We start from the raw sequence: 19,729 nt of genomic DNA on the forward strand, positions 1-19,729 counted from the left end.
CAGTGGATGGAAGATCTCTGTCACTATTTCTTTAAAGTAAGTAAAAGAATAAAAATTTTATAAATCTAAATACAATTCAAATAAAATGGTTAAATATGACTTTTCCAAGCATAAAACCCATAGAAAAAAATCACCAAGGAAATATTAACAGATTCACTTTGAACAATTGAGAATGTCATGCAGCCAAGAACACTGAGCAAAATTAAAGGGCAAGAGGCAATTGAGGAGGGCGAGAGGTTTGCAAGAAATGTGGCAAAGATGAATAATTTTATGATGTAAAGAAATCTTTAAAAACCTAAAAGAAAAATGTGCAAAGGGCATAAAAAGTTAATTTCCAAAGTGAGAAATACAAATGGTGCCTAAATGTATAAAGAAAATGTTCATTTCGTTTTTAGTAGGCATCAAAGAAATGGAGAGTGGAAAGAAAACAGGCATCATTGCACCTATTAAATTGTCCAATTAAAATATTGTAATATGTAGTGCCAGCTCGGGTATGATGAATGGACACTTGTTGTATAGGCTTGTGCAAACTGACTTAAGGATTTCCAGTTATTCCTACATACCATGAGGATAATCTGATTGGGTCAGATAAGATAATAAATGTGAAGTACCTCAAACAGTGTAAATGTGAATTACTGACATTGTTGATGATGGCTGTGGAGAGACAGAGACAGATTTCTGAGAACCAAAGAACAAGGCAGATACGCCTGTGAACTGGTGCAGGACCAGGCAGAAGAGTGTGCGGATGAGCAATCAGAGATGCCACTCCAGTCTGCCTCCTGGATTTATGGATTTAGAAACAGAGGCTCTGTTACAAATGCTCAAGGAAGAGGGATTTATTGGACTTTCTCCATGATGTATGATTCATTGAGGCCGAATCCCAGGACAGCTCATGACCAATCAGGCTGCCTTTTGACGACTGACCTCTTCCAACGTCCCTTGCCCCAAGCCAAGAGACTGGTGCCTCCTTGACCTCTCTGCTCAGGTTTCCCTTCCTCATCTACCAATTCAGCTTATCCAGAAACTGTCCCAGAAGCACATCAAAGGAGAAGACAGCATCATTTGCAAATCATACCTCATCCCAAAGACAGCAGTTGAGCCAGCCAGCTTAGGACTGCACACTCCTGGTCTTTCTTTCCACTTTGTTTGTGTTGGATTCCGTATTTCCTAACACTGAGAATATGCAACAGTGGCCACTGTTTTCTAATTTTAATTGACACATAATAATCGCACACATTTATGGAGGATGACATTTCAATGCATGTATAAAATGTGTAATAATCAAATCAGGGAAATTAGTGTATCTGTCACCTCAAACATTTGTGTATAGGGAGAACATTCACAATCCTCTCTCCCAGCTCTCCTGAAATACACAATAAATCACTGTTGATTGTAGTCATGCTACTGTGCTATAGAACACTGGCTCTTATTCATCTTATCTAACTGTCATTATCCAACATCTTGCTATCCCTCCCACCCTCTCCCCTTCCCAGTCTCTGGCAGCCACTGTTTTGATTGGAAACATACAAAATATGCCCGAACCAGCTGTGGTTGCCCGTGTCTTGCCAAGAGAACACAGACTTGAAACACTGTCCAATGTTTTGGGCTTCAGAATGGGCTGGCATTGAATACTCAATTGAAGCTAATGATTCATAATGTCTGAAGTGGTCAAAGCAGCCCAGTCGCCTTTAGACCTCCAGAAATGAATGAGAAATCCCAAACCTGCGACCATGCACACACAATCCAAGAAAGTACCCTACAAAATGAGAATTTTTTCCAGACGTGGACAAAATACATTAATACATACATACATACCCCTAAAACCAAAACAAAACCATCTGCAGAGATGCTTGGGAAACCAAGACCTGGTCTGCTTGCTCCATGTGCTCATTAGCATATTGGCATCTTCCTTTGGCGTAACAGGATGTCAGGTGAAGACTGGAGTTTGAGTTTGAAATCTGGAAAGAATTGCCAGGTTTATTTTTTAGGAGGAGTGTGAAAATCGCTTTATGGACAGTCCTTTGATTTCTTCTGGAAGGACTATTTTGGGGGGTCCAACTACTGTAGAGATGCCAGGAAAATGCCTGCCCCAGCCCCAGAGAAGCCACAGTGCTGCAAATAAGCCATAGTGCAGATGCTTCAGTCTGAGATGCTAAGTTTCATTTTAGCAATTTCAAGTAGATGTCGTGGCAGAATGGAGGTGTCTTAATGTCGGCTTCTCCTTTTTTTTAAGATCAGAACAGAGACTGCAGTATGCCTGGATATTGTCTCGGGCAGAATGTGCAAGTGCGTGCTCCTGTTGAAGCTGTGATGTGTGGCCCAGGGCTGAGGAAGTGAAGCGAGTCTTGGCATCGGTGAGGGCAGGATATCCTTTTTCCTTGGGGCTGGGAGACATGAACCTTGACGCCAAAGTGGGGTTGTGCTTTGCATCTTCCTGGGGCAGTGGCAGACTTGGGTGAGCTGATGCTGCCCAACACACTGGAACAGAGTCAAGGAGTTGATTCCTGAATGCTTCTGGTTTTGGAAGTGGGCATTTGATGCAGTGGTTAAGGTGCTGCTTGGGGCACCTGCATCCCATAGCTGAGTCACTGGGTTCAAGTCCTGGATCTGCTTCTGACTCCAGCTTCCTATGACAGTACAACCTGGGAAGCAGTAGGTGATGGCTCAAGTTGATTGAGTGGGAGACCTGGGTAGAGTTCCCAGCTCCTGGTTTCAGGCTGGCCCAGCAGTATTTGGGGATTGAAATATTAAAAAAAAATTGCAACCATACTGAACATGTACAGCCTTTTTTCCTTGTCATTAGTCTTTGAACAACAGAGTAAAACAACGACGTATGTGGTGTTGTCCATGGCATTAGGCATGAAGGGTGGTCTAGAGATGATGCAAAGGCTATAGGAGGATGTACACAGATTAAGTGCAAATACCATACATTTATATAAAGGACTTGAGCACCTGCAGATTCTGATGTCCCTGGGGTGGGTCTGGACCCAATTTCCAGTGGATATCAAGGGATGACTATATTGCTCCCTGGAATTAAGTAAGGCTACCTTAGCTTCAGTTTCTCAACAAGTGAAAATGGCAGAGGTTACTTATAATGGCCAATAATTAATAGGCCCCCTTGTTGCACAACTCCAGGGGGCACCACTTACATAGAATGTAAATGCAGTCTTGGGCGACACCCTAATTGTAATAAATTATTGCCTCTCCAGACAGTGGAATATTATGATCATTAAAAAGTCACATTTTCAAAGGATGTTTAATGATGTTTAATGGTATGGGGGAAATGCTTATGGCCAAGAATTAAGTGACGAAAAGGAGGATAAAAATTTGTCCATGGTGCAGTTTCTATTGCGTTTATACACTGTTTTGATGAGAAGGAACCACACTGAAATGCTGATGGTGATGATCACTGATGGGTGAGATTATTGAGATTTTTCCTGCTTTTCTGCATCTTCCACATTTTCAACAGTAAATGTAAGTAGAGCTGCAGGGCTTTGTTCCTCTCTGGTCTTGCCGCTGGTGGGTGGGGTCCTGACACGACAGCCCACTGACATTATCCTAGCAGAGGTGATCAGATTTCACAAGGCAGAGACTGCATTTACTCAGTTCTGGGTGTGGGCACATGGAACTTGCTGGTCTCAGACCCAGCGGCAAAGCTGTCTTCCAGGACGGAGAAAGAAGTGTGGAGCCAGGCAAAATGAATTTTGTTTGCTTTGGTTTCCAGGAACCACACCACTTTCTGCACCAATGCACAGGTGGAATGAAAGCACTCACCAGGAGAAACGGCGAGATGTGTAAGGTGGAGAGAGACCGAGAACAGCGGGATTTTGATTTCATGACAGGGGGATGCTCAGGGCTAGGAGGAAACCCCGGGGAGAGGGGACGGTGGCTCTGCACTGCCTCTGCATGCTGGCTGTGCTGTGGTTGCCTCTTGGGCAGACCTGGTTCTTTTGATCTATGTGTGTCTGCATTCCTTCTGCAACAGCAGGAGTACTGCATGGCAGTATGGCATGCATGTTGTCTTGCATAAAGAACCAAATAAAACTGTTATACAAGTAACAATCCCCGCTCCACCTGCCTAATGGGATTGTGGAAAAGTCAAAATGAGGGAGTGAGCATGACTGGTGTTTCATGAGATGCAAATGGGACTCACTGAGATTCCTGGGTGCCTGGCCGGGTCTATGCTACATTTCAGTCCAGCAGCTTGACCTGGGGTGGCAGATTGTCTCTGGCCCTGGCAGAGCCAAGTCCCTTGTTAGTGTTGTCTGGTGCTAACAGGGCCGCACTCACTTTTGGCTGTTGACCTGGGGCGGGGGGGGGGGGGTCCTTTGTCACTCCGAGTATTGCTGCGGTAGGGAGATGGAAAGTCAATCCTTGTTGAAGCTTTGCAAAACCTCCCAGAGCTTTCCTGCCACAGGATTGAGCCAGGAGCCTGTGAGGAGGAGTGGGAGTAGGGCCCTCTGATGACCATCTGTGTTGCAGGTGGAAGGATGAAAAAAAAAAGTCTGCTTAAGGAGACTCTGGGATGAATCACCAGGGCCAGGCTCTCTCCAAATACACTCTTGGAAACAGATCTTTATTCCAACACTGGTGTTTCTTCTGTAGCCTTGACATAAGATTCCGATTCATCTGAATTTAGTACATTTCAGGTTTTTCTTTCAATAGCAGCATGTGAAGGCACAGATTGACCTTTAATTTATAATCCTCATGTCATGGAGTTTAGCAGAGCTTAACCTATGTCGGCGGTGGTTCAAAGCTGTCTCTTTTGCTTTGGAAAAGGCAGGTCATGCTTTCAGTGTAAGCTGGAAAAAAATTTTTAAAAAGGAACCGAGTGCGATAATCAGTGTTTCCATTACAAAAGGTAGAAGGGGATCAGGCAGAGAAGGGAGGAAAATCCAGAGGAAGAAGGAACCCTGAGATGTGGCTGGCATTTGAAAAGTGACAAAGGAGCTGAACTGGTAGCAAAGTGTTTGTTGTGCTCAGAAACAGTGGGGCAGCAAAGCCAAAGTGCCAGCAAGGGCCAGGGACAGCAGCAAAAAGGCTGATGAGAGAGGGCCAGAGGCCTCGTTAAGGAGAGAGCTGGTGCAATGTTTGGCACTCAGCATTAATTGAAACGCATTCTGCCTTTTCATGGGATGTGTGGTTGCTGTGAGACACCTGCTCTGGGACCTGCTGCCAGTGTAGTCCAAGGTGACTCAGCTGTCAGCCTCTTTGAGGATGTTCTCAGCTGAAAACACAAAGTGGCACTCTCTGCCCAGGCACCTTCATTCAGCAACTCGCCTGTGCAAGCCAATGCAGGCTGGGCACCGCACCCCAGCTTGGGATGACACCAAGCAGCATCCCGGCTCCCTTCGAAGGCCTGTATCATAGCTGCCTGTTTCTTTCCCCCCAAATTCAGTCTCCTTCCCCACCTCTCAGCAGATGCTGCCCCCCAGGGCACCCCTGACAAAGGTCTTGCCCACTAATCTCCATCTTACACTGCTACCTGGGCCCACATCAGGGACAAAGAGCTATCTGGTACCTAGTTCCTAAATTCATTAAAAAATGGTGATGACAAAGATGCTAAAGGTTTTGTGGCTGCATCCCACTTGCATGCTTATGGATGGAAAAAATAAGTAGTGTGGTAGGCAGAATAATGGTCCCTGAAGATGCTCATATCTGAGTCCCTGGAGCCTGTGAATATATTACCTTATACGGCAAAGAGGAATTGCGACTGGGGATGAAACAAAGCTAATCAGCTGAATTTAAAATAGACTGTGGCTCGTGGCTGGTATTGGAACTGTGTCACCGCCTGGGACATCCACGTCCCCAATCAGAGTACCTGGGCTCTAGCCTAAGCTCTGCTCCTGATTCTGGCTTCCTGCTAATGAGCATGCTTGGAGACAGTAGTTGGATTCTTGCCATCCACGGGGGAGATGCAGATTAAATTCCTGCCTACGTACCCATCTATCACTCACCTATCTATCTATATCTGTATCTTAAAAAAAAATGCAAGCCACTAAATCCTCTCCCTGGGTTCTGGTGTCCAACTTTTGAGAAGCTCAACTAACCTTTTCACAACAAGAAAACATTCTTTAAAAAATTCACCTTCAAGCCATAGGGTTTGGAGCATCATGTGTCCAGGAGAGAAGTAAGTGTGAAATTCCATGAAGAGGCGCTTCCTGTGGGGGTGCAGACGAGTCCTCACGTCTGCGTTCCCTGTTGGAACCCAAGGGTGCGCGGGGATACCAAGTGCTTCCTCTTTCTCACTGCATCCAGGAGCTGTCTACTTTGGGATATCCTCTCTCTGCTCCTCCTCCCAGCATCTTAACAGATCACACTAAAAGCTGAGCACCGCTGCCTCGCTTTAGAAATTACAGACTCTCAGGTGGGATCCACCAGAGATTGGACTCCACAGGCCTGAGGTTGGGTGTAGGAGTCTGAATTTTTATCAGCTGTGCCAGGAGGTTCTGATTTAGGTGATTTTATGGACTGTGCTTTATGAAGCTGCCCTGCTGGATTCCCAAAACAATTTCAAGTGTAGGATTCCTGTGTGAAAACAACTGATGAATTGACCTCCACGATAAAGAGGGAGCTGGAGACCTCTCCTTCAGTTCCCCTTCAGGGAGTGGTACGAGTTAATCCATTTCATAAATAAAGTCTCGGTTGCAAGTCAAATATTTATTTCCTGTGCAGGATGGTAGAGAGCCCCTTTTCTATCAAGCCTCATCATGACACCCGTTGAAATGGAGCCGATGAAAAGTGATTGCACTCGGGGAGATTTTTATGATGTGATTTCGACTAACAAAGGGAAGAGGAAAATCCAATTAAATTCCAGGAAGAAAAGACAGAGGGTGATCGTAATGCAGCCATATTGTTCCAAGCAGGCTCTTCTACCAGGACAGAGACCCTGGGCAGAGTTAACTCCGCAGCAGACAGCAGGGAGCTGGGGGTGGGGGTGGGGCTGTCCAAGAGAAGCAGGTGACTGAGGTAGGGAAGAGAGGAGAAAGGGCCATGTGTTTCAAAGAATGCCTGATACTCAGGAATGGCACTGAAAATTCACTTTCACACAATATAAACTATACTAGACTTCATAAGAATTTGTGATTCCTGGGTTTACTAAAATTTTCCTTGAATGTGATGATAATTACATACTCAATAAGGATGAGGGTACTAGTAATGGAACAGCTAGAGAACTTGGCTAAGCACTTTACAGAAGAGAACTTCTGTGAGCCGTTAAGGACTGCTCGAAGCTGTGGTGCAGCAGGTTAAGACCCTGGCCTATGGTGCCGGCATCCCATATAGACGCCAGTTCAAGTCCTAGGTGCTCCACTTCCAATCCAGCTCTCTGCTATGCGCTGGGAATGCAGTAGAAAATGGCCCAAATGTTTGCGCCCCTGCACCTGCATGGGACAGCTGGAAGAACTTCCTGGCTCTTGTCTCCAGATCAGCTCAGCTCTGGCCACCGTGGTCATTTGGGGAGTGAACCAGTGGATGGAAGACCTCTCTCTCTCTCTCTCTCAGCCTCTAGCTCTCTCTGTAACTCCTTCAAATAAATAAATTAAATCTTAAAAAAAAGAGTCTGCAAACTGCTGACAAGGAATGGAAACAGATGGGCCCCTAAAGCTAGCCCCCAGCTTTCACAGGGGGATACATCAAGATCCTCGATCACACCAGTAGATTACAGAGCCAGGAATCAATCTCAGAATTCATCTTGGTTTCATCTTGCTATCCAGGCTCTTCTGTTGACAGAAGAAGAAAGTAACAGTCTCCAGGAAGTCAGGCAACAAAGCCATGGCCATATAATTAGGAAGTGATGGCGCTCGCTCTAGAAGCTAGGACTCCAGACTCTAAACTCCTTCCTTCCCAACAAACCGCCTCCCCTATAAGGGTCGCAGCTCTGAGCTGCTTCCTTTGACCCAGAAGTAATTTTGAGGAATCCAAGGAGACTAAAGAGTGAAGTCCAGAATGCTGGCCCTTCCCTGGCACTCTTTAGTAAGCTGCAGAGAAGGCTGGGCCATTTATTTTCAGGAACAGCGTAATGATCACTCGGCAACTCTAGTTACAGATGTGGTTCATCAGGCCACCTGGATATACTGGTGCAAAAAGCTCACAGTCCGTCTTGGACTGATGGATTGCCTGAGTTATTAATATGGAAAAGGAGGGAGATTTACTTTCGGTAGTGGAATTAAGGCGCTGCAGTGTACCCTGGACTAGTTGTTTTAAAATAACAGGGGACCGAGTTTCTCTTGGAAAAGGACTTAATTTTTATTGAAAACCTACCACCTTCAAATGGTCGAGAAGTTGAAGAACTATAAAACTGTCAAACAGCCCCATTATTAAAAGCTTTATTTGACAAATCTTTCACTGCTGGGGTAACTCGTGCGTTTTCCCTCCTCTCTTGCAAGAAATAAAACCACTCACTTATGCAAACTGCTGACAAGGAATGGAAACAGATGGGCTCCTAAACAGGAGCAGAGACACCCCGGCCCCTTCCTGCAACCTAATGGAAGCGAGAGCTGCTCATAAATCTAGGGCTGCCCGGACAGGATGGTGCTTCCACAACTGCTCATCTCGCCGGGTTCAGAGTGGAGGAAAATAGCCCTGTTTCTGGAAGATTCTGTGTTAACTGGAGGAATTTCAGGGCATAAACAAGTACTTTACTAACACAGTTAGCCTGTATTAGTTTTCTGTTGCAGCCTAAGAAATGCTCACAACGTGGACCTGGCAATTCACATTTATTATCTCCTGCTTTCTGGGGACGTGGGGCAGGTACAGTCCAGGACTCCAGTAGGCTGTAACCCAGTTATCAGCCAGGGTTGGGTTTCCATCTGGAGGCTCAATTGGGGAAGGGTGTTGTTGTGGTTGTTGACAGCACTCAGTTCCTTGTGATTGTAGCTTATATTGGTCGCTGTGGACTCTGGGCCAGAGGCTGCCCATGGCTCCTAATCCTGCAGTGTGTGACACATGAACTTCTCCAACATGGCTGCTTACTCCAGTGAGAAAGAAGAATTTCTGCTGAGTGTTAGCAAGATGGAGCCTTTGTAATGGAACAGAGTCACAGTAGAGACAGCCCGACACTTCACCACACTCTGTGGGTTAGAAGCAAGCTGTGGATCTCGTCCACATGGAGGAAGAGGGGATGATACAAGATGTGTTATGAATGCCAGCAGGTGAGATATTCCATAGTGACACCTCGCTGCTCCACTTCCATGATTCAATCAAGCTAGATAGGTTTAACCTGGGCTCCTGAAAGGAAAGGAAAGAAGGAAGAAGAAAAAAGGAGGGGAGGGAGCAAGAAAAGACAGACTCTTTTCTGGGGGGAGGTGGCGGCTGGTGTGGAATGCTTTGGACAAACATGTAAACTACGTTCCTTGTTCCTGATTTTGGATACTGTCAAAAGGAGCAATGTAGTCCTTTTCTTGGCAAAAATGCCTTCGGTTCTATATAGGAAGGTATGAAATTGAAGTTGTAGGTGTCCCAGCCAATCTGATAAGACTTACTGAGTTCACAGATGCTAATAGGCACCTTTAAAACAGAACGATTATCATTATGATTTCTGCATAATGTACCTGGTGTAGGAAACTGCCTACCAATCCATGTTTTTTTAAATAATTGATTTTCCCATCAAATATGGGTTTTCTTATCAACAGTCATTTCCTGCATGCTCATTCTGCGTACATTCAATCTAAAGCTCCAATGAACTCTTAGAACACGGCAACTCCTAAATAAATGTTCCGTGAACCAGCAGGGGTAGGTATTTTTCTTCAAGGGTGAATGAGTGAGCAGGTGAATTAGGAAGGAGACGAGGAGGGAAGGTGAAGGCAGGGGTGGGGGTGGAAGTTATACCACTCTTCTGATACAGTTGATAGAATTCAGGGTTTCACATCCTTTGTACTATTGGTATTTGGTGCCAGCCCACCCTTTGTGGTGGGGGTGGCCCTGTGCACTGTAGGACATCCAGCAGCTTCCATAGCTTCTACCCACTTCCTGCCAGTAGCCCCTCACAGCCTCTGGGAAGGCCACACAGTTTCTCCTGGATGAGACCCAGACAAAATTCTAACACAAAGCAAATAACATTGATTTTGTAGGTGGCTTGAGTTGCTTTATCTACATCAGTGTATAACTGTTTAGACTTGTAAAAATAATGGAAGCATCTCCTAGAATATTACCTCCCAGTGGGTGTCCATATAGCTGGTGAGGAACATGGACTTGGGAGTTTTGCAAGTGGACATTCTAGTATTTGAATCCTGAATCTGCCACTTGTCTGCTATGTGACTGGGAGAAATTTTTAAATATTGCTTCTGCTCTGGTCTCCTTATCTGAAAAATGGAAATAAGAATTCATGTAGGGGCCAGTGCAGCGGTACAATAGGTTAATCCTCCACCTGTGGTGCTGGCATCCCATATGGGCACCGGTTCTAGTCCCAGCTGCTCCTCTTCCAGTCCAGCTCTTTGCTGTGGCCCGGGAAGGCAGTGGAGGATGGCCCAAGTGCTTGGGCCCCTGTACCCGCATGGGAGACCAGCAAGAAGCACCTGGCTCCTGTCTTCAGATTGGCACAGCTCCGGCTGTTGCGGCCATTTGGGGAGTGAACCAACAGAAGGAAGACCTTTCTCTGTCTCTCCCTCTCACTGTCTGTAACTCTACCTCTCAAATAAATAAATAAATAAAATCTTTAAAAAAAAAGAATTCATGTAGCTGTTGAGTGTGTGCATAATAAATGCAAAATACATACTATGTGCAAAAAGATAAATAGTGCATCAGCCATTTTTTGGTTATGTTTTTGGTTTTATTTAAAAAATTTTAAATTTTGTCATTTCTTTTTTAAAGATTTATTTACTTGAAAGGCAGAATGACAGAGAAAGATCAGGGGAGGGAGGGAGAGAGATCAATTCTCTATCCACTGGTTCACTCTTCAAGTGGCCACAACAATCATGTCTGGCCAGGCTGAAGCCAGGAGCCAGTGACTCCATCCAGGTCTCCCATTCAGGGAGGCAGGTGTCCATGTACTTGGGCCATTGTTTCCTGCCTTCCCAGGCACATTAACAGGAATCCTGATTGGAAGCAGGGACTTCAGACTTGAACCAGCTCTCTGATATGGGATGCAGGTGTTGCAAGTGGGAGGTTAACCTGCTGCTCCACAACACCAGGCCCTTTTTATATTAAACTATTTCAAATAATCTAGAAAAGTACAAAGTAGGCTTCAATGATCACATAGATATTTAACTTTTTTAAACATTTTTGCCATATTTGCCTCACATGTAAACTTATATATACACTCATATGTACTATTTTTTTAAAGCAGAGGAATATATATTAATATTTTACAATGTAGATCCATGGAAAAATTATAAAATAAGGAAAGTAAAAGTATACTATTATGTAAGAGGTATAATTTAGTGACAACAAAAATTTAAATATCTATGTAGCAAACAATAAGGCATTCACATATTTTCTCTCCATATACATAAGTATGAATTTTATATATATGTACAAATTTGTACCTATGAGAGAAAACATGTATCTTGCTTATTTCATTTAGCATAATGATATCCAATTCCATCCATTGTCACTAATGTCAGGATTTCATTCTTTTTTATGACTAATGTTCCATTGTGTATATACACCACATTTTCTTTATCCAATTGTCCATCAATGGACACCTCGACGGATTCCATATCTTATCTATTGTGAATTATGCTGTAATAAACATGGAAGTGTTGGTATCTCTTTTTATATGACTTTATTTACTTTGGACAAAGTGGGATAGCTGGGTCATAGGGTAGATCCATTTCTAGTTTTGAGGAATTGCCATACTGTCCTCCATAATGGCTGCACCAATTTTTATTCCCACCAAAAGTGTATTAAGGTTCTCTTTTCTCTACAACATTTGTTATTTTGGACTCTTTGGTAATAGCCACTCTAACTGGAGAGAGATGATACCCATTATGGTTTTTATTTGCATTTCCCTGATGGCTTGGGATCCTGAGCATTTTTCCATGTGTTTCTTGGCCATTTGTATTTTTCTTTTTTTGAAAAATTTTTACTTAGATTCTTCACCTATTTTTTTTAATCTGTACTGTCTGTTTTGCTGTTGTTGAGTTTCTTAAGCTCCTTATATATTCTGGATATCGATCCTTTATAGATGATAGTTTGCAAATATTTTCTCCCATTATGTTTGTCTCTTCACTCTGCTCAGAAGCTTCTTAGTTTGAGATAATCCTATCTATTTTTTTTCTTTTATTTCCTGTGCTTTTGGGGTCTTATCCAAAAATTGTTATCTTTGCCAATGTCTTGGGAGTGTTCTATTTAGATGTTTGCTATTTTTTTTATGCTTTTAAAATGTTTAGACTATTTTGGTTTGATCACTGTCTTCTGTTCCGTCCTCTTAGTTTCTGATCTTGTTGGGAGGGAAGAATGGGATCAGAGGGGTGCTACTTATGGGTTCAGTCACTGTGCTCAGGTGGGGAACACCGGTAGGTACTGGGACATTGGACAGTCCAGCTTAGAGGAGGAGAGCTCAATGTGGCACAGTAGATGCTCAGACGTCTTCGGTCATGGGGTGTTTCTCGGTGATACATTTCTAAGACGTCTTTCTTTTCCTCACAGGAGATCTTGCTTTCTTCTGGCTGCACAACACTTTTTTGGTGCCATTGATAGGAGTAGTTTCATGCAATGATCAATAAGCATATATACATTTTACGTATGCAGTGTGTGTGTGTGTGAATACTTACAATGGGCATTCACTGGAATGGTTTCCTTGCTTGTCAGAAACAGGTGTGGGCACAGTCATCGCTTGTTATCTTTGGGGAGTTTGCTGCAGGACCTCCATGGAAACACGCAGATGCTGAAGCCTCATGGATAAGATGGTGTATTTTAAATCATCTCTAGATTGTTTCTATTACCTAACACACTTTTAATAATTGTGAGGAATAATAATGAGGAAAAAATAATAATAATGAGGAAATAATGAGAAAACAAGCCTGTATGTGTTCAGTACAGACACCACCACTGCAGGCCGGACTCATTTTTGATCTGATTGGCTGACTCCATGATGCCACGTCTGTGAATGTGGAGGGCTGACAGTGTAGGCACCTGCACGTACACACATTTTATTGTGGTGAAATAACCTAAGCCTTTGTGTGTAACTGTTTTAAGTGTACAGTTCTGTGGCATGAAGCATATTCACTGTGTGCTGAAACCATCACCCATCTCTGAAAGTTTTCCACCTGTCCACACGGAAACTCTGCATCCACTAGGAAATAACTCGTCTCCCACCCCTAGCTTTTTGCAACCACTGTTATACTTCCTGCGGCTATCCATCCGACTACTCAAGAAACTTCAAAGAGGAGGAGTCAAGCAGTATGTATCTTTGCAACAGGCCTTCCTATTGGCTGTAAAAGAGGAGAGAATCAAACAAAATGTATGGAAACAAATGAGCTGGACATGCGAAGGAGGCTCCGATTCACCCAGCGTTTACACAAATCACCAGTTTCACAGCTGAAGACTGAGGGAGGGACGAGAACAACGAACCAGTAACACATCTCTCACCCTCACTCACACAACGTGGCAAGACCTTCCAGACCACGGGGGCGGGGAGAGACAGATGGGGGAGACACGGTTAACTCCACAGTTAGAGCGGGCGGCTGTGCGGGGAGCTGATCCCTGCTCCACCTCACCGCGGCGCGCTGGTCACGGCTCCTTTCCCGTGGAGCGTCGCAGAGCGACATAAAACACAAGGAACCCCAAATAATCACGAAAATCACATAGAAAAACCACCAGGGCTGCACGGACTGGTTTCGCCTAAGCACACCAAGGGGGTCATCGGCTGCGACTTGTTTTTTGCATTCGTCTCTACAGGACGTCAGAGTCCGGGCCGAAACACGCTCACTCCTCCCCGTCACAGGTCGCAGCCAGGGGCACCTCACCTTGCTGGCCTCCGCAGGCCGGGCCGCCATCTTCCGCGCTCTCAGACATGTCCGCCGTCCTCAGGGTCGGGGCAGTGGGGTTCCCGCCGCCAGACAGATGCGGCTGAGTGCGTGGAGGACAGGGGCACGCGTGTCTCCGCGTGCATGGCCCACGCGGAACCGGGGAGGGTGGCAGGGGGCTCCCGGGCCCGAGCAAGCGCAGGGGCCGCGGCCTCGGGCCAGGCGCAGCAGGATCGATTGCTTTGGCCTGCACAGGCTGCCTAGCTGCACCGGGCACGTGATCTCCGCGCACCCGGAAGCGGACCGTCCGTCCGGCTGTCCCATCTGGACCCTTGCGCGTGCGGCTTTATCAGCCGTGGTAGTGTGTGCGCGCTTGGCCGGCCCGTGACGGTAGCACAGGTGCGCAAAGCCTGGGCCGCGCTGGGCAGGGAGACCGGGGTCGGGGGTGGGCACCGTGCTCCAGGGGGCGGGCGGCGGGCTGCCCTCTCGAAGCCGGCGTCTGCGGCCAGGGAAGAAAGTGCGGTGTAAGAGTCGGCCCCGAGGGTGCTGGCGACAGCTTCAGGCCCGCGGTATGGGGGTCCTGGGCGGGGCGGGGGCACTGCAGGTCTCCCAGGACAAGTAGTGCCCGCTTGTTTGTGCTGAGTGCAGAGAGCGGCAAACTGACTACAAATACTACTACTAGTACTAGTACTACTACTATTACTAGTACTAATACTAGTACTACTATTACTACCACCAACAGCACACGCGCCACAGGGGAGAGCGCGGGAAGTCGGATGCAGGACGCCCAGGCCTGTCTTCCGGGCAGCAGGTGGCCTGAGGATGCCTGGACACTTGACCCGGAACCATTTCTGAAGTGGACAGAGTGGGGCGGCGCCCGGGGCTGAAGCTGGACTCTGCCTGCATTGGCGGGAGCCGTGGCCAACGTCCAGGACCAGGTGTGAGCTCCGGCCCTTGGCCGACGTGGACAGCAGGTTCGGGTGCTGTGCCCTGCTGGCCTGGGTGTGTGTGTGTGTGTGTGTGTGTGTGTGTATGTGTGCGCAGAGGGGGACGGAAGGGCGGGCCGGGCTGCGTGCAGCAGGGACCCTGGGCTCTGGGGGCCCGCGTACCCCGGAAACACCTGCTCTCTGGGGGTAGCCCCGGCCGGGCTCGGGCACCCGGCCCACGCCCATCTCCTTCCCGCCCGGGGCCCAGGCTCTCTTTCAGGCTCCGGGAGATGGCCACGTGGGTGCTGTTATGGTTCCCCGACACCAGGGTGTTGCTGCTCTGGGTGGAGGCGTTTCGCTGTCTTCCTCCCCACCCTGCTCGTCCTTATCACCGTCCCTGCCCTGGTGCTGGGTGCGCCTGGCGTCTTGGTGGGCTTGCTGGTGCCGAATGAGGTTTTGATTCAAGGTGAAGGTTCGCTCCCAGGTCTGACACTTGGACGATGCACGTGGGCATCTTCCTAGGTGTGTTATTTATATTCCAGTAAAGAATTTTGGGAGACTCTGGAACCTTCCCTGAATGGGTTGTATTTAACAGTGGCACTTCAGCCAACGCTAAGGAGGAGCTGGTTTTAGGCGGCGGCTGCCCCACAGCCCCGCGTACCCCACCATCCACAAGTACACAGGATGCCTGTTGGATGCCTGCATGGGGTCATTCCCAGATGTTCCAGGGTCTGAAAACTCCCCAGGAAGGCCCTGCTCATTCATCTTCGTGGTAAAGTGATATCCCGCCTACAAAGTGTGCTGAGGGGAGCGTGGCCAGCTGCCATCTCTTTAATATTTAGAAAGCTGCCTTCATACCTCCTTGCTCTTCCTGCATGTTTCTCTCTGCATTTGTGGTCTCCAGTTTTCTGGGAATTCAGTGGGATGGTTTCTTATCTGTTAGCTTGTCAGAAACAGGCGTGAGGACAATCAAATGTTCATCTATTCACATCTGGTGTTCTGCAGGGAACAGCGTTTAGACCCCTACCGTGTTTAACTGTATAAATGGTTTCTATCTATCATCTAAATCAGAACTGCTTATGTGCAGAGCACACTGCATTGGATCCACACAGGATCCGTGCTGGGGAGGGCGCCTGCTCTCTGGACCTCTGTGAACGCTGGGAACTTAGAAACCGTAGGCCCTTATCTTTTCATGAGGATTTCTAGTTGAAGTGTAGCTTGCAATCAATGCACCGTGGGGTGTGTGTGTGCGCGCGTGCGTCCATGCACATGTGCACACACACATATGTGTATCTTTAGGTGTGTGCATATCTGCGTCTTCGTTTCTTACTGTGCCTTTATGCATTGTGTACATTTGTGTCATAAGCAGTTCCCGCGTGTCTTTACGTGTTTCTCTGTGGACTTGCTATCGCATGGCCTGTTGCTGTCTGTCTGTCTCTCTGTTTAACTGTGATGTCTCTCTGTACGTCTTTGTGGTCCTCTATGCCAGCAGAGGTTTGTGTAATTGTGTTCGTGTGCCTCTGGTCATCTTGTTTATGGGTCTTCCTCTGCGTGTGGTTTTAGTGTGTGTGTGTGTGTATGTGTGTGTCTTATAAATGCTCCCCCTGTCCACATCACCTCCTTTTCTTCTGTGGCTGGAGGCAGACCATCCATCTTCAAGTCTGAGGAAAATTGCTGGCCTGGACCATGGCGGCAGGAGCCGGCTATCTCTGTGATGAGTCTGAGGCGTGGCTTGCAGGGCCTCTCGGGTCTGCCCTCACCCTCAGCTGTGCAGCTGTCTGCTGCAAAGCCTGCAGTGGAGAGGCATTGCCAGTGTTGGAATCAAGGGCTCCTTCTTTTCTGCTGCTCACAGGGTCTGCACACAACCCCTCCGTGGCCTCGCTCACTGCTCCCCACGAAGGAAGATGCTTGGAGATGGTGGGCGGGCCTAAGCAGTCCGTTCTCCTGCCAGCTCCCAGTAGCTCTTGTCTCGAAATGTCCTTGTTTGCAGGATAAGCAGCACTGTTGGCTCTGTTGACCAAGGGCTGTGATTTAGGTGTAGTTTGTTCCCCAAGGGTGCTTATGTAGGAAGGCTGGTCCCCAGGGTGGTGATGGTAAGAGGTGATGGAACGTTTCAAAGGTGAGGCCTGGTGGGAGGTCCTTAGGTAACGGGAGATCCTGCCTATAGAAGGAGGTAGGATAGCTCTCACGTGACTTCTGAGTTCTTACAAGAGTGAGTTGTTATAAAAGCCTTAGCCTGATCCCTGATTTACTCTCTGGCTTCCTGTCTTAAGGAATGGTCTCTTCCTCCCACGCGTGCTCCATCCTCCATGACACCTTCACCAGAGCCGAGTTGGTGCTGGTGCCGTGCCCTTGAACTATGAGCTAAGTAAACCGTTTTCCTTTGTGAAGTTAGCCTGTCTCAGGCATTTGATTATAGTCATGACAAATGTACTGATAACAAAGTTCCTCTCTTTGCCTTAACAAATGTTCTTCTCTTTGTCCTCTGCTATTCCCTGATTTTCCCCTCTGAGTTCTAGGAAGGGCTCAATCTTTCAGCCTTACCATGTCACCAGGAATCAAGAGGATGGTGACAACTTTGGCCCATACTGTCACCTGTCACCACTGTCATCCATCCACCACTTGGATTTACATGGTTTACTTTATGGAGCTCAAAGGCCTGGGGCTTTGCACGTATGACCTCCTTCAACGCGGAAGTTGGAATGATGACACAGGCATGTAAGTTGCATTTTCCCAGCAACAGGTGTTGACTGAACAATTGCAGCGAGTCTACACAATGCTAAGGCTTGTATGTCAGTTCAAGTTCTCAATATTCACCACAACTTTAGGCAGCCCATGTTATTGTATTCTTCTAGTAGACAGGAAAAAGGATATCAAGAGAGGTCAATCCATTTATATGAGCTCACACTGCTGGCAAGTAGTGAGGCTGGGGAAAGAACACAGACTCTGTAAACGTGTAGCCCAGTTTCTTCACCACCACGGACTGGAGATACTGGATCTGGCTAAGCCGCTGAGCCACGCAGGTCCTGTGTCCGTGACTGTCTTGGGACCAGTGACACTGAAGATGGCCTCATAGTTTTGGACAGTGCTTGGGCTACTGGCCCAGCAAATGCTTCCTGCCTAGAGGCTTCTCTGTTCTTCCAGATTGGCTGCTTTTCTTAACATTCGTGCCTACCCTGTTCTCCCAGTGGTTGCAAGAGCATTGATGTGAGGGCTGATGTCATGGTAAAGCCACCACCTGCTATGCAGGCATCCCATATGGGCACCGAATTGTGCCCCAACTGCTCTACTTCTGATCCAGCTCTCTGCTAATGGCCTAGGAAAAGCAGCAGAAGATGGCTCAAGTATTTGGGCCCATACCACCCGCGTGGGAGACCCAGATGAAGCTTCTGGCTTCTGGTTTTGGTCTGTCCCAGCCCTGGCCATTGCGGTCATCTAGGGAGTGAACCAGTAGATGGAAGATAACTCTCTCTCTGTCTCTCTCTTTCTCACTCTGACTTTCAAATATATAAATAAATCCTTTTAAAAAGAGAACAGTGGTGTGGGGTTGAGTTTGACTGGGGGAGTTAAGGAGATGTTAGTTAAAAGATGCAGGAGTTCATGTACACAGGAAGAATTTCAAGAGATTTATTGTGTATCCTGGTGACTGTTGTTAATAGCAACATGTTGTATTCTTGAAAATTGCTAAGAGATTAGATTTTTTTTTTTTTTTTGACAGGCAGAGTGGACAGTGAGAGAGAGAGACAGAGAGAAAGGTCTTCCTTTTGCCGTTGGTTCACCCTCCAATGGCCGCCGCTGCAGCCGGCGCACCGCGCTGATCCTGGCAGGAGCCAGGAGCCAGGTGCTTTTTCCTGGTCTCCCATGGGGTGCAGGGCCCAAGCACCTGGGCCATCCTCCACTGCACTCCCTGGCCATAGCAGAGAGCTGGCCTGGAAGAGGGGCGACCGGGACAGAATCCGGCGCCCCAACCGGGACTAGAACCCGGTGTGCCGGCGCCGCAAGGTGGAGGATTAGCCTATTGAGCCACGGCGCCGGCCCAAGAGATTAGATTTTTAGTGTTCTCATCACAAAATAATGTTAAGTATGTGAGGAGAGTCATATGTGAGTTCACTCTTTGTAGCCATTCCATAATGCATAGTGTTTCAAAATATTGTGCACACCAGAAATAAATACAATTTTTATTTGTCAATTAAAAACCGTGAAAAAAGAACATCAGTGTCAACTTTAACTCCTCTCCTTTTCTGCAGCCTCCCATGTGATGTGTGACTGGCTCCAGCCAACTCCTATCTTCTGAACACATTAAACATATCCCAAAGCCAGCCATGTCTCTCCACTGCTGCTGTCCTGCTGCAGGCCCTGGCGCCTGTCTGGACATGCCACAGCCGCCTAACTCATCTTGCTGCACTGCAGTTACCTGTGTTGTCCATTCTGCTTGCAGCAGCTGCAGTGACTGTGGTCAGTCTCTCTGATCATGTGTCTCGTCTCCAGACCTGCGATAGGTTCCCATCTACCTCAGAATAAAAGCCAGACTCCTTCCTGTGAGACCCAAATGATGCGATGCACTGTCAGCTCATCACCCACTGCTCGCTCCCTTCATCACTCCATCTACACTGACCTCATTTACTCTCAGTCATGCGTGGAACACAAACATGCTCTGAGGCCAGCCCTTCTGTGGCCTGGGATGCATTCCCTACACTCACCTGGCCTGCTCCCACCTCACTTCCTTTGGCCAGCTCGGTAGCAACCCTCTCAGGTAAGCCCTTCCTCCATCCCTAAAACTTCACCTGCTCGTCACCAGTTCATGGCATACTACTTCACCATTTTCCTTAACACCCATCACCTAATTTTGTATCTATGTGTATCTCTCCTCTCTATATATATATATGTTTGTATATA

General features: G+C 47.1%; 2 long non-coding RNA genes across 4 annotated transcripts in view; one reads left to right on the forward strand and one right to left on the reverse strand.

Annotated features, from left to right (window-relative positions):
- The window catches only part of LOC108176777 (uncharacterized), a 35,608-nt gene extending 21,200 nt beyond the window's left edge, over nucleotides 1-14,408 (reverse strand). Inside the window, exon 1 of the long non-coding RNA XR_011384811.1 lies at nucleotides 13,908-14,408. This is a non-coding gene — a long non-coding RNA (uncharacterized lncRNA). The remainder of the gene's footprint in view (nucleotides 1-13,907) is intronic.
- LOC103348543 (uncharacterized) lies at nucleotides 14,165-19,383 on the forward strand. Of its 3 annotated transcripts, none has more exons than XR_007920096.2 (4): nucleotides 14,165-14,306; nucleotides 14,650-15,605; nucleotides 17,107-17,551; nucleotides 19,081-19,383. It is a non-coding gene; the product is annotated as an uncharacterized lncRNA (long non-coding RNA). The 3 variants fall into 3 exon arrangements; XR_007920095.2 differs by having other exon boundaries at nucleotides 14,650-14,845; XR_007920094.2 differs by having other exon boundaries at nucleotides 14,650-17,551.
- The last annotated feature ends 346 nt before the right edge of the window (nucleotides 19,384-19,729 follow it).

This window comes from Oryctolagus cuniculus, chromosome 19 (assembly GCF_964237555.1).
Source record: "Oryctolagus cuniculus chromosome 19, mOryCun1.1, whole genome shotgun sequence".
Classification (NCBI taxonomy): domain Eukaryota; kingdom Metazoa; phylum Chordata; class Mammalia; order Lagomorpha; family Leporidae; genus Oryctolagus; species Oryctolagus cuniculus.